The 13,849-nt window shown below is 39.5% G+C and overlaps 1 protein-coding gene across 1 annotated transcript in view; it reads left to right on the top strand.

Moving 5' to 3' along the window:
* The first annotated feature begins 266 nt into the window (after nucleotides 1-266).
* The window catches only part of LOC118845679 (epoxide hydrolase 1-like), a 45,503-nt gene continuing 31,920 nt past the window's right edge, over nucleotides 267-13,849 (top strand). Inside the window, exon 1 of the mRNA XM_036753679.1 lies at nucleotides 267-355. The gene's annotated coding sequence lies outside the window, so the exon portion shown is untranslated. The remainder of the gene's footprint in view (nucleotides 356-13,849) is intronic.

Consider the following 13,849-nt stretch of genomic DNA (forward strand, 5'->3'; position numbering starts at 1 on the left):
TTGAGGTGGCCTGGCAAGGGTCCCCATCTCACGTTCCAGACCAGAACGCTCATGGCTATGGGGGGAGGGCTCATCGCTGGGCGTGGCCAGGCCTTGGGGTGGTGGATAGACCTCCCCCAATCCTGAAACGTTCCTGTGGAGGAGCGCCCAGTCGGTGGCTGCTGTGGCCAGATCTCGACGGAGGCGGGGACGCTGGAAGGGGTCAGCTTGCGCTTGCCCCAAGGCCGAGCCGCTGCGTCAGACGCTGCTGCATTCTGCCTGGTTGCTTGCAGCCGTAGTTGCATCGCTGCCGTCACCCTCCCGGGTTCCAGCGGCTTCTGCCAACCTGCGGCCTTGCGCAGTAACTGGACAAACCGTAAGCGCTTAGGTCACGGCTGCTCTAATGCCCACAGGGATCAAAAGTGGGTCCTCCGCCTTTCCTAACCCTCCCCGTTCTTTCTGGGGAGAGACAACACAGCCAAGGCCGGGAGCGTAACCCCAGGGCAAGCCTCTGCGTGGACAGAGATCTTAAGGGACTCTGGCATGAGTCTGTCTCCTTCCGGGCCTCGGGCAGCGGGGCCTCTTAGTGCCAGGCTTTGGGGTGCGAACGTGGTCCTGCATCCTGGCTCAAAGGACAAGCCCGGAGGTTCTCTGCCTTACGGGCTGGAGGGGTGGGGATTGGGGCGCGGGGAGAGACGCAGCAAGTGGGGTTTGGACGGCCAGCAGAGCTGCCTAGGGGCACCTTCAGTAATACTGGATTTTGAGGGGCCCTGTTTCACCCTGATAGAATGCAGTTGTTCCTAAATAATTATCAAAAAATCTTTTCTCAAGATTGCTATTCATATCCTAACACAGAGATGATGCACTCAGTATGCGGAATGAAACACAATTTTGGACTTGGCCAAGGTGGAAATTTGTTTTACTTGGCTGCATATTTATTACAAGGATTTTGTTTTCCCATTTGCCGGGATGGGAAGGAAAGAAGATAAATGCTTGTTAATTGGAAAGAACTTTATATGTGTGTGTATAATACATGTATAACTTATTTTAAAAGAACCCATATAGTTTGGTTCTCCCCAATGGGCAATATTCTAGCCCTTATTTCCCTGTTCCTTTTCCTCATTCTGGACTTCCCCAAGTCTCCCACAGCTGTGGCCCTTCATTTCTCCACCCCTTAACCAAATTCATTTGATTAGTCTCCACGGCTATTTACATTACAGTTTGTTAGAGGAAAATCAACCCCTGATTTTGTGGAGGAGGAAACAGACCCAGAGAAGGTAGTGACTTGCCCTAAGTCACACAGTGAGCTAGAAAAATATTTTCCTTAAGAGAAGCCCAGGAAATTTGCTTGAAGAGCAAATAAAAATAGCTGAAGTTAAAATTCTGGGTCCCAAGTGAAAAAGTAATTAGGTGTCCAAACTATTGACTCCAGAAACACTGCCCCACTTCATGGTAAACCCTTGCAGGACTACTTTAAATAGCATTTGGGATATGCCTCCATAAATCTCCCTTGAGAAGACATTTGTTTTCCCAGATTTCAAAGATGTTTGGCAACATCCCTAAAACTGGAGGGCACCTTACCTTGTAGTTAGATCCCCAGATAGTCATGTTAGTTTCAGGCTAGAGGCAATTCTCTCTGAGCCCAGCATAATTTATTACATACTTTATCCTGTTTCTGTTAATCAGTAAAATGCCTTCAGATAGACAATTTGATTCAGGTTTGATGTTGTGTTCTTAAGTGAAACTTTCATCCCTGGAATGTTTGTATATTTTAAGCTTTGGAAGTAGAATGGCCTTGACCCCACTTACTCGAAGCCAGAAATGCTGTTTAAATAGTTTTAAGCAGAATTTTGTTTTGTCAAACAAACTTATGTAGCCAATACCAGGGATGGGGAACCTGCAGCCTCCAGGCTGCATGTGGCCCTCTAGGTCCTCAAGTGCAGCCCTTTGAATCCAAATATCACCGAACAAATCCCCCTAATAAAAGGATTTGTTTGGTAAAACTTGGGTGCAGTCAAAAGGCCACACCCAAAGGCCACAAGGCATAAGTCCTTGAGGTCACAGGTTCCCCACCCTTGCAAAATAGACCATAACTGATGCTAATATTTGTCCCCTACTTTTCTCTGGAGAACTTCAGGTAGCTTTTCAGCTTCTCTCCACCTCACTCCCCCACTCCAGCTCCCCCCCCCCCGCCCCCATCAGTGATTTAATGCAGAAGAAGTCAGCCATTGGACTTACATTCCACAGACTTTATAAATACCTTGCTCATGTGGGAGACAGGCTGTGGGAATGCTGGGCACCTAAACTGGCGGAGATCCCCAGGCCTCCCAACACAGGATGGCAGTCTGTGGAAGCGATGAGAGGCAGCGCAATGCTGCTGGCCATGAAACATCACCTGCTGGGGGTTGCAGCTCAAATGTATGAAAGGCGGCTTCTTGCACTTCTGGGAGACATAATGGCCAGGTAGACAGCTCTAATCCCTCCCCCCCCCACCCAGAGAATTCCTCGGAAAAAAAAAGAATGCTGGAACAGAGGAGATAGAAGTGGGGCTTGAGTGACCAAATAGTAGAAGTTCATTAATCCCAAGCCAGCAGGGGTCAACACCAGGAGCTCAGACATAATCTTGCTTCCCTAGGGGAAGTGCCCACACCAGCTCAAACAATAAAGAGCTGAGACCATTGCTGAAGAGCAACAGTGCTGGAGAGCACCCCTAGGGAAAGAGACATCAGGGAGCCAGACCCCCTCCCCCACACCTCAGGAAACTGAAGGATATAATTCACAAAGACAACAACTAGACTCACAATCCCCAGAATAAGAAAGCTGGGACAGAAAGCCCTGAGCCCCAAAGGCAGAAATTTGTTGTAAATCCAGGAAAAGGCTAACCAACATGAAGAAGAACACACACACACACAACACACACACAAAACTGAGGACCATTGATTCTTTTTATGGAGACAGGCATGATCAAAATACCAATTTGGAAGAGGACAGCAATGACACTATAGATACATCTGACACCTCAAAAGGTAATGTGAAGTGGTCTCCAGCCCAAAAAGCATTGCTGGAAGAGCTAAAGTAGGATTTTAAAAACCAAATTAGGGAGCTAAAAGAAAATATGGAAAAAAAAATCCACTGATGAAATCAAGTCCCTAAAGAATAAGACTGGCGAAATGGCTATGGAGAGTCAGAATCTAAGGAGAGAACTGACAACACTGAGAGGTAAACTCAACCAATTGGAAAAGGAGACTCAGAAGCAAAATGAAAACACTAACTCATTAAAAATTGGATTTGAGCAAGTGGAAGCTAATGAATCTAGGAGGCACCAAGAAGAAGTAAAACAAAATGTAAAGAATGAAAAAATAGGAAAAAATGTGAAATATCTGATTGGGAAAACAACTGACCTGGAAAATAGATCTAGGCAAGACAATTTAAGAGTTATTGGTCTACTGGAAATCCATGATGAATAAAAGAGCCTTGACAGCATCTTCGAAGAAATTATCAAAGACAACTGCCCAGAGGTCTAGAACCAGAGGGCAAAATAGTCATTAAAAGAATTCACCGATCACCCCCTGAAAGAGGTCCCAAACTGAAAACACCAAGAAATATTATAGCCAAATTTCAGAACTACAAAGTCAAGGAGAAAATCCTGCAAGCAGCCAAAAAGAAACAATTCAAATATCGTGGAACTATAGTCAGGATCACGCAGGATCTCTCAGCTTCCACATTAAAAGATAGGAGAAATTGGAATATGATATTCCGAAGGGCAAAGGACTACAAAGGGACTACAACCAAGGATCAACTACCCAGCAAAACTAAGCATAATTTTTCAGGCAAGGAGATGGACATTCAACGAAATAAGGGAATTCCAGACCTTCCTGATGAAAAGGCCAGAACTCAAAGGAAAATTTGATCTCCAAATTCAAAACTCAAGAGAGACATAAAAAGGTAAACAGGGGGGAAAACCCTCACAAACCTTATTAATCTATAAGGGCAAATTATTTGCATCTTTTTATAGGATTATATCATCTTATGTATGTTTTATATATATATATAGATGTATATATGTATATATATGTATATATATACATCTATATATATATATAGATATATATATATATAATGTCAGTCTTGAGAATAGTACAGCTATTATGACAATTGAAAGGGATACACATAGGTTGTGAATGCCTGTATAAAATAACTGATATAAGGATAAAAACATAATTAAGAGATGTAAAGGGAGGGCTATGAGAGAAGAGGTGAGGAGGTAGTAGAAAAGGGTAAATTACACCAAATGAAGAGGCACAAAAACATATTATAGTAGAGGGAAAGAAGGGAGGGAGAAGAGCAGTATTTGAGCTTTACTGTCATCTGATCTGGTTCAAGAAGGGAATAACATACCTTGATAAGTATAGAAATCTAACTTGTCCTACAGGAAGTAGGAGGGGAAGGGGGGAAAAAGGAGGGGGGTGGTCAGAAGGGAGGGGAGAAGTAACAAGTGGAAAAAGGTAAGATAAAGGAGGGGAGTAAAGAGGGAGGGTAAACTGAGGAAGGCAGCAGTCAAAAGCAAAACTGTGATGAGGAGGGGAAGGGGAAAGGGAGAAATAAAAGCATAAATGGGGAAATAGTATGGAGAAAAAGACACAGATAGAAATTATAACTGTGAATGAGAATGGGATGAACTGTCCCATAAAACAGAAGCAGATAGCAGAATGGATTAAAAACCTTAATCCTACAAGATGCTGTTTACAAGAAACACATTTGTAACAGGAGGATACACACAGGGTAAAGGTAAAAGGCTGGAGTAAAATATATTGCACCTCAGCTAAAGTAAAAAGAGCAGGTGTAGCAATCCTAATCTCAGACAAAGCAAAAGTAAAGATAGATTTAATTAAAAGAGATAAGGAAGGACACTACATCCTGCTAAAAAGCACTATAAACAATGAAGCAATATCATTGTTTAACATTTATGCACCAAGTGGTATGGCATGCAGATTCTTAGAGGAGAGGTTAAGGGAGTTACAGGAAGAAATAGACAGCAAAACTATAATATTGGGAGACCTCAACCTCCCCCTTTCTGAACTTGATAAATCTAACCTCAAAATAAATAAGAAAGAAGTTAAGGAGGTAAACAGAATTTTAGAAAAGGCAGATATGGGGGGGGGGGGCAGAGCCAAGATGGCAGCTGGAAAACAGGGACTAACATGAACTCCCTGCCGAGTCCCTCCAAAAATCTATTAAAAATGGCTCTGAACCAATTCTAGAACTGCAGAACCCACAAAACAACAGAGGGAAGAAGGGCTCCAGCCTAGGACAGCCTGGATGGTCTCTGGGTGAGGTCTATCCCGTACGGAGCTGGAAGCAGAGCGGAGCGGGGTGGAGCAGAGCCCAGCGTGAGTGGCATGGACCAACCAGACCAGGAGCCGGGCGGAGCGTGCCCTAGCGCCCTGAATCAGTGAGCTGCAGCAGTTACCAGACTTCTCAACCCACAAACACCAAAGACAACAGAGAAGGTTAATGGGAAAAGCTGCAGGAGTAGAAGGAGTTCGAGGTTTGGCTACCGCCCTGGGGGCATCAGAGGTGAGGCAGCTACAGAATTACAGCTGCAGTTGCTTCCAGGCCCAGGCCCACGTGGTGGGAGGAATTAAGTGGTGGATCAGAGCAACAGTGAAGAGCCTGCTGAAGATCTAAGTCCAGTCCGGGTTGGGGGTTCTTGGGGAAGGAGGAGTGCTGGTGTGGCAGAGCTGGCACATCCCCCCAAGCGTGGAACATAGTTCTCTAAACTCTACAAGCAGTCATACCCCACTGAAAAACTCAAGGGTCAAGTTAGTTGGCTGGGAATATGGCGAGGCAGCGAAAACCACCCAGATTCAGTCTCAGACTTTGGATTCAGACTTTGGTAACAAAGAAGACCAAAACATAGAGACAGAATAAGTTAACAAAGTCAAAGAGCCTACAACAAAAGCCTCCAAGAAAAACATGAACTGGTCTCAGGCCATGGATGAGCACAAAAAGGATTTGGAAAAGCAGGTTAGAGAAGTAGAGGAAAAATTGGGAAGAGAAATGAGAAGGATGCGAGAACACCATGAAAAACAAGTCAATGACTTGCCAAAGGAGACCCAAAAAAATACTGAAAAATATACTGAAGAAAACAACACCTTAAAAATAGACTAACTCAAATGGCAAAAGAGGTCCAAAAAGCCAATGAGGAGAAGAATGCCTTGAAAGACAGAATTATCCAAATGGAAAAGGAGGTCCAAAAGACCACTGAAGAAAATACTACCTTAAAAATTAGATTGGAGCAAGTAGAAGCTAGTGACTTGATGAGAAATCAAGATATTATAAAACAGAACCAAAGGAATGAAAAAGTGGAAGACAATGTGAAATATCTCTTTGGAAAAACCACTGACCTGGAAAATAGATCCAGGAGAGATAATTTAAAAATTATTGGACTACCTGAAAGCCATGATCAAAAAAAGAACCTAGATATCATCTTTCAAGAAATTATCAAGGAGAACTGCCCTGATATTCTAGAGCCACAGGGCAAAATAGAAATTGAAAGAATCCACCGATTGCCTCCTCAAATAGATCCCAAAAAGAAATCTCCTAGGAATAGTGTCGCCAAATTCCAGAGCTCCCAGATCAAGGAGAAAATACTGCAGGCAGCCAGAAAGAAACAATTTGAGTATTGTGGAAACAGAATCAGAATAATCCAAGATCTGGCAGCTTCTACATTAAGAGATTGAAGGGCTTGGAATACAATATTCCGGAGGTCAATGGAGCTAGGATTAAAACCAAGAATCACCTACCCAGCAAAACTGAGTATCATGCTCCAAGGCAAAATATGGACGTTCAATAAAATAGAGGACTTTCAAGCTTTCTCAGTGAAAAGACCAGAGCTGAATAGAAAATTTGACTTTCAAACACAAAAATCAAGAGAAGCATGAAAAGGTAATCAAGAAAAAGAACAAGAAAAAGAAATTGCAAGGAACTTACTAAAGTTGAACTGTTTTGTTTACATTCCTACATGGAAAGATGATGTGTAGGATTCATGAGACCTCAGTATTAGGGTAGCTGAAGGGAATATGCATATATATATATATATATCATATATATATATGTGTTTATGTATATATATGTATAAGTGAATGTGTATGTATGTATATATGTATGTGTAGATATATATATATATTATATATATATATACACAGAGAGAGAGAGAGAGCGAGAGAGAGAGAGAGAGCGAGCGAGCACAGGGTGATTTGATGATGAAGGGAAGATATCTAAAAGAAATAAAATCAAATTAAGGGATGAGAGAGGAATATATTGAGAGAGGGAGATAGGGAGAGATAGAATGGGGTAAATTATCTCACATAAAAGTAGCAAGAAAAAGCAGTTCTGTAGGAAGAGAAGAGAAGGCAAGTGAGGGGGGAATGAGTGAATCTTGCTCTCATCAGATTTGACCTGAGGAGGGAATACCATACATACTCAATTGGGTATCTTACACCACAGGAAATAAGAAGGAAGAAGATAAAAAAGGGGGGTGATAGAAGGGAGGGCAGATGGGAGTGGAGGTAATCAAAAACAAACACTTTCGAAAGGGGACAGGGTCAAGGGAGAAAATTCAGTAAAGGGGGATAGGCTAGGAAGGAGTAAAATATAGTTAGTCTTTCACAACATGAGTATTGTGGAAGGGTTATACATAATGATACACATGTGGCCTATGCTGAATGGCTTGACTTCTTAGGGAGGGTGGGTGGGAAGGGAAGAGGGGAGAGAATTTGGAGCTCAAAGTTTTAAAAACAGATGTTCAAAAACAAAAAAAAAAGTTTTTGCATACAACTAGAAAATAAGATACACAGGCAATGGGGCATAGAAATTTATCTTGCCCTACAAGAAAGGAATGCAAAAAGGGATGGGAGGGGAGTGGGGTGACAGAAGGGATGGCTGACTGGGGAACAGGGCAACCAGAATATATGCCATCTTGGAGTAGGGGGGAGGGTAGAAATGGGGAGAAAATTTGTAATTCAAACTCTTGTGAAAATCAATGCTGAAAACTAAATATATTAAATAAAAACAGAAAAGAAAAGGCAGATATGATAGACCCCTGGAGAAAACTGAATGGGGATAAAAAGGAATATAATTTCTTCTCAGCGTTACATGGCACATACTCAAAAATTGACCGTGTACTAGGGCATAAAAACCTCACAATCCAGTGCAGAAAGGCAGAAGTAGTCAAAACATACTTTTCAGATCATGATGCAATAAGAATTATTTGTAACAAAGAACCATGGAAAAATAAGCTAAAAATTAATTGGAATAAAAAATCTAATTCTAAAGAATGAATGGGCCAAAGAACAAATCAGAGAAACAATAACTTCATTCAAGAGAATGACAATAATGAAACAACATGCCAAAACTTATGGGATGCAGCAAAAGCAGTTCTTAAGGGAAGTTTTTTTTTATTTTACTTATTTAACATATTTAGTTTTCAGCATTGATTTTCACAAGAGTTTGAATTACAAATTTTCTCCCCATTTCTACCCTCACCACCACTCCAAGATGATGTATATTCTGGTTGCCCTGTTCCCCATTCAGTCCTCCCTTCTGTCACCCCACTCCCCTCCCATCCCCTTTTCCCTTCCTTTCTTGTAGGGCAAGATGAATTTCTACGCCCCATTGCCTGTGTATGTTATTTTCTAGTTGCATGCAAAAACTTTTTTTTTTGTTTTTGAACATCTGTTTTTAAAACTTTGAGTTCCAAATTCTCTCCCCTCTTCCCTTCCCACCCACCCTCCCTAAGAAGTCAAGCAATTCAACATAGGCCACATGTGTATCATTATGTATAACCCTTCCACAATACTCATGTTGTGAAAGACTCACTATATTTTGCTCCTTCCCAACCCATCCCCCTTTATTGAATTTTTTCCATTGACCCTGTGCCCTTTTGAAAGTGTTTGTTTTTGATAACCTCCACCCCCGTCTGCCCTCCCCTCCATCATCCCCCCCCCTTTTTTATCTTCTTCCCTCTTCTTTCCTGTGGGGTAAGATACCCAATTGAGTATGTATGGTATTCTCTCCTCAGGCCAAATCTGATGAGAGCAAGATTCACTCATTCCCCCCTCACCTGCCCTCTCCCCTCCTCCCACAGAACTGCTTCCTCTTGCCACCTTTATGCGAGATAATCCACCACATTCTATTTCTCCCTATCTCCCTCTCTCAATATATTCCTCTCTCATCCCTTAATTTGATTTTATTTCTTTTAGATATCTTCCTTTCATCTTCAACTCACCCTGTATCCGCTCTCTCTCTCTTTCCATATATATATATATATATATATATATATATATATATATATGTATATATGTATATATATACACACATATATACACATACATATATACATACATGCACATTCACTTATATATATATATATATATACATAAACATATATATATATATATATATATACATAAACATATATATATATGCGTATTCCTTTCAGCTACTGTGATATTGAGGTCTCATGAGTCATACACATCATCTTTCTATGTAGGAATATAAACAAAACAGTTCAACTTTAGTAAGTCCCTTATGGTTTCTCTTTCTTGTTTACCTTTTCATGCTTCTCTTGATTCTTGTGTTTGAAAGTCAAATTTTCTATTCAGCTCTGGTCTTTTCACTGAGAAAGCTTGAAAGTCCTCTATTTTATTGAAAGTCCATATTTTGCCTTGGAGCATGGTACTCAGTTTTGCTGGGTAGGTGATTCTTGGTTTTAATCCTAGCTCCATTGACCTGCAGAATATTGTATTCTAAGCCCTTCGATCTCTTAATGTAGAAGCTGCCAGATCGTGGGTTATTCTGATTGGGTTTCCACAATACTCAAATTATTTCTTTCTGGCTGCTTGCAGTATTTTCTCCTTGATCTGGGAGCTCTGGAATTTGGCGACACTATTCCTAGGAGATTTCTTTTTGGGATCTATTTGAGGAGGCAATCGGTGGATTCTTTCAATTTCTATTTTGCCCTGTGGCTCTCGAATATCAGAGCAGTTCTCCTTGATAATTTCTTGAAAGATGATATCTAGGTTCTTTTTTTGATCATGGCTTTCAGGTAGTCCAATAATTTTTAAATTATCTTTCCTGGATCTATTTTCCAGGTCAGTGGTTTTTCCAAAGAGATATTTCACATTGTCTTCCATTTTTTCATTCCTTTGGTTCTGTTTTATAATATCTTGATTTCTCATAAAGTCACTAGCTTACACTTGCTCCAATCTAATTTTTAAGGTAGTATTTTCTTCAGTGGTCCATTGGACCTCCTTTTCCATTTGGATAATTCTGTCTTTCAAGGCATTCTTCTCCTCATTGGCGTTTTGGACCTGTTTTGCCATTTGAATTAGTCTATTTTTAAGGTGTTGTTTTCTTCAGTGTATTTTTCAGTATTTTTTTGGGTCTCCTTTGGCAAGTCATTGACTTGCTTTTCATGGTTTTCTTGCATCCTTCTCATTTCTCTTCTTAGGGGAAGTTTTATATCCCTAAGTGCTTACATGAATAAAATAGGGAAAAAGGAGATCAATGATCTTGGCATACAGCTGAAAAAGCTAGAAAAAAGAGCAAATTGAAAATCCCCAATGAAACACAAAATTAGAAATACTGAAAATCAAAGGAGAGATTAATAAAATTGAAACCAAGAAAACTATTGAATTAATAAATAAAACAAAGAGCTGGTTTTATAAAAAAAACAATAAAATTGATAAACCTTTGGTCAATTTGATTAAACAACAGAAAGAAGAAAATCAAATTACCATATCAAAAATGAAAAGGGTAAGTTCACCTCCAATGAAGAGGAAATCAAAACAATAATTAGGAATTATTTTGCCCAATTGTATGCCCATAAATTTGACAACCTTAGAGATATGGATGAATATCTACAAAAACATAAATTGCCCAGGTTAACAGAAAAGGAAGTAAAATTTCTAAATAACCCCATCTCCGAAAAAGAAATTGAGCAAGCCAATAATGAACTCCCTAGGAAAAAATCTCCAGGGCCAGATGGTTTTACATGTGAATTCTTTCAAACATTTAAAGAACAACCAATTCCTATGCTTTGTAGGCTATTTGGGAAAATAGGTGAAGAAGGAGTCCTACCAAATTCCTTTTATGACACAAATATTATACTAATACCCAAACCAGGTAGAGTCAAAACAGAGAAAGAAAATTATAGACCAATTTCTCTAATGAATATTGATGCAAAAAGTTTAAATAAAATATTAGCAAAAAGATTGCAGCAACTTATCACCAGAATAATACACTATAACTAGGTAGGATTTATTCCAGGAATGCAAGGCTGGTTCAATATTAGGAAAACTATTAGCATAATTGACCATATCAACAACAAAACTAGCAAAAACCATATGATCATCTCAATAGATGCAGAAAAAGCCTTTGACAAAATACAACACCCATTCCTTTTAAAAACACTAGAAAGCATAGGAATAAGTGGAGCCTCCCTTAAAATTATAAATAGCATCTACCTAAACCATCAACAAGCATTATTTGTAATGGGGATAAGCTAGATGCATTCCCAATAAGATCAGGGGTGAAACAACGATGTCCATTATCACTCCTACTATTCAATTTGGTACTAGAAATGTTAGCTGTAGCAGTAAGAGAAGAAAAAGAAATTGAAGGAATTAGAATAGGAAAAGAAGAAGCTAAATTATCACGTTTTGCAGATGATATGATGATTTACTTAGAGAATCCCAGATACTAATACTAAATACTAAATAAACTAAACAACTTTAGCAAAGTTGCAGGATATAAAATAAACCCACATAAATCCTCAGCATTCCTATACATTACTAACAAAGCCCAACAGCAAGGGATAAAAAGAGAAATTCCATTCAAAGTTACTGTAGACACTATAAAATATTTGGGAGTCTATCTGCCAAGACAAACCCAGGGCTTATACGAACATAATTATGAAACACTTTTCACCAAATAAAGTCAGATCTAAGTAAATGGAAAACTATCAGTTGCTCATGGTTAGGCTGAGCTAATATAATAAAAATGACAATTTTACCTAAATTAATCTATCTATTCAGTGCCATACAAATTGAACTACCAAAAAATATTTTAGAGAACTGGACAAAATAATAACAAAATTCATCTGGAAGAACAAGAGGTCTAGAATATCTAAGGTATTGATGAAAAGAAACGCTAGAGAAGGTGGCCTAGCCATACCAGATATTAAACTGTACTATACAGCAGCAGTCATCAAAACCACCTGGTACTGGCTAAGAAACAGAGTTGTGGATCAGTGGAATAGGATAGGAACACAAGATGGAGAAGTCAACGACTATAACAATCTACTCTTTGATAAACCCAAAGAGGCCAGCTTCTGGGCTAATAATTCACTGTTTCACAAAAACTGTTGGGAAAATTGGAAAATGGTAGGACAGAAACTGGGCATAGACCAGTATCTTACACCATATAACAAAATAAAGTCAAAATGGGTTCATGATTTAGGAGTAAAGGCTGATACTATAAGAAATTTGGGAGAGCAAGGAATAGTTTACTTATCAGATTTATGGAAAAGAAAAGAATTCATGACACAACAAGAGAGAGAGAGCATTACAAAATGCAAAATGGATAATTTGGATTATGTTAAATTGAAATGTTTTTGTACAAAAAAGGCCAATGCAACAAAAATTAGGAGGGAAGCAGAAAATTGGGAGAAAATCTTTACAAGTAATGTCTCTGATAAAGGCCTCATTTCTAAAATATACAGGGAGCTGAGCCAAATATATAGGAATACAAGTTATTCCCCAATGGAGAAATGGTCAAAGGATATGAACAGGCAGTTTTCAGAGGAAGAAATTAAAGATGTCTATAAGCATATGAAAAAATGTTCTAAATCACTACTGATTAGAGAAATGCAAATCAAAACAACTCTTAGATACCACATCTCTCCTGAAAGTATATCATTCTTAATGCTTAAAGGCCTGATTCTAGCATGAATAGGCTGAAACACTACCCCTTCCCTTTTACTTTCTTTGGTTAGATAAGACTTTCCTTATCGTTCACTGGTTTTACATTTCTTCCCAAAGTCAACACAGTGGAATAGTCCATGGCCAAATCCAACAGTTTGCTCTATGAGGTCCAAAGGCTTTGTGCTTAAAGTTCAGGTTAGTTCTAGGTTAGACAAAGGGCAGAGATAACATGTTTAGTCATCATCCTGGGGGAAGGTGCATAGGAAGATCATCTACCCGTAGGAAGTGATCTACATACATTCACTTGTTGAATTGGACTGGGGAAGAAAATATACTCTTCTTTTTTTAAATGAAAAAACATTTATAGAATTCCTATTCCTCCTAAGTTCCAAGTGCTATGCTCAGTACTGGGGATGGAGAACAACCACAGAAAGACAGTCTATGGTCAAGTTCACATTTTCGGCAGGGGTGGGGGGGGTGGGAAAGAGATAACATATTATTAGAGATCTTAGTTGCTGGGTAAATGGAAAGACTTTTAAAAGTTCTAAGTCCTAAAAGTCATAAGAATGCACCAGAGGGGCAGATTGCATGGCCCAGACAGGCATCTTTAGATAGCAATCTGGATTAGTTTATAGGTAGTTTGGGGTAAGAGTTGAGCAAGTCAGAGTTCAGTTGGCTCTGAGAGAATCTGCCTTTCTCTTACTAGTAGTACATGTGAATAATTTCTACAGTTGTTTATAGTATAGAATATAGTATTTTGTTCATATTATTAAAGAAAAGTTAAAGTAGAAAAACAAAGATAGCCATGGAAGACAGCTACAACACAAGATGGGGGTAAGGGTAAAGAGACTGATTTGGAGATTATATTGCAGCATTAAAGAGAG

The sequence above is a fragment of the Trichosurus vulpecula genome, chromosome 4, assembly GCF_011100635.1.
Source record: "Trichosurus vulpecula isolate mTriVul1 chromosome 4, mTriVul1.pri, whole genome shotgun sequence".
Taxonomy (NCBI): Eukaryota; Metazoa; Chordata; class Mammalia; order Diprotodontia; family Phalangeridae; genus Trichosurus; species Trichosurus vulpecula.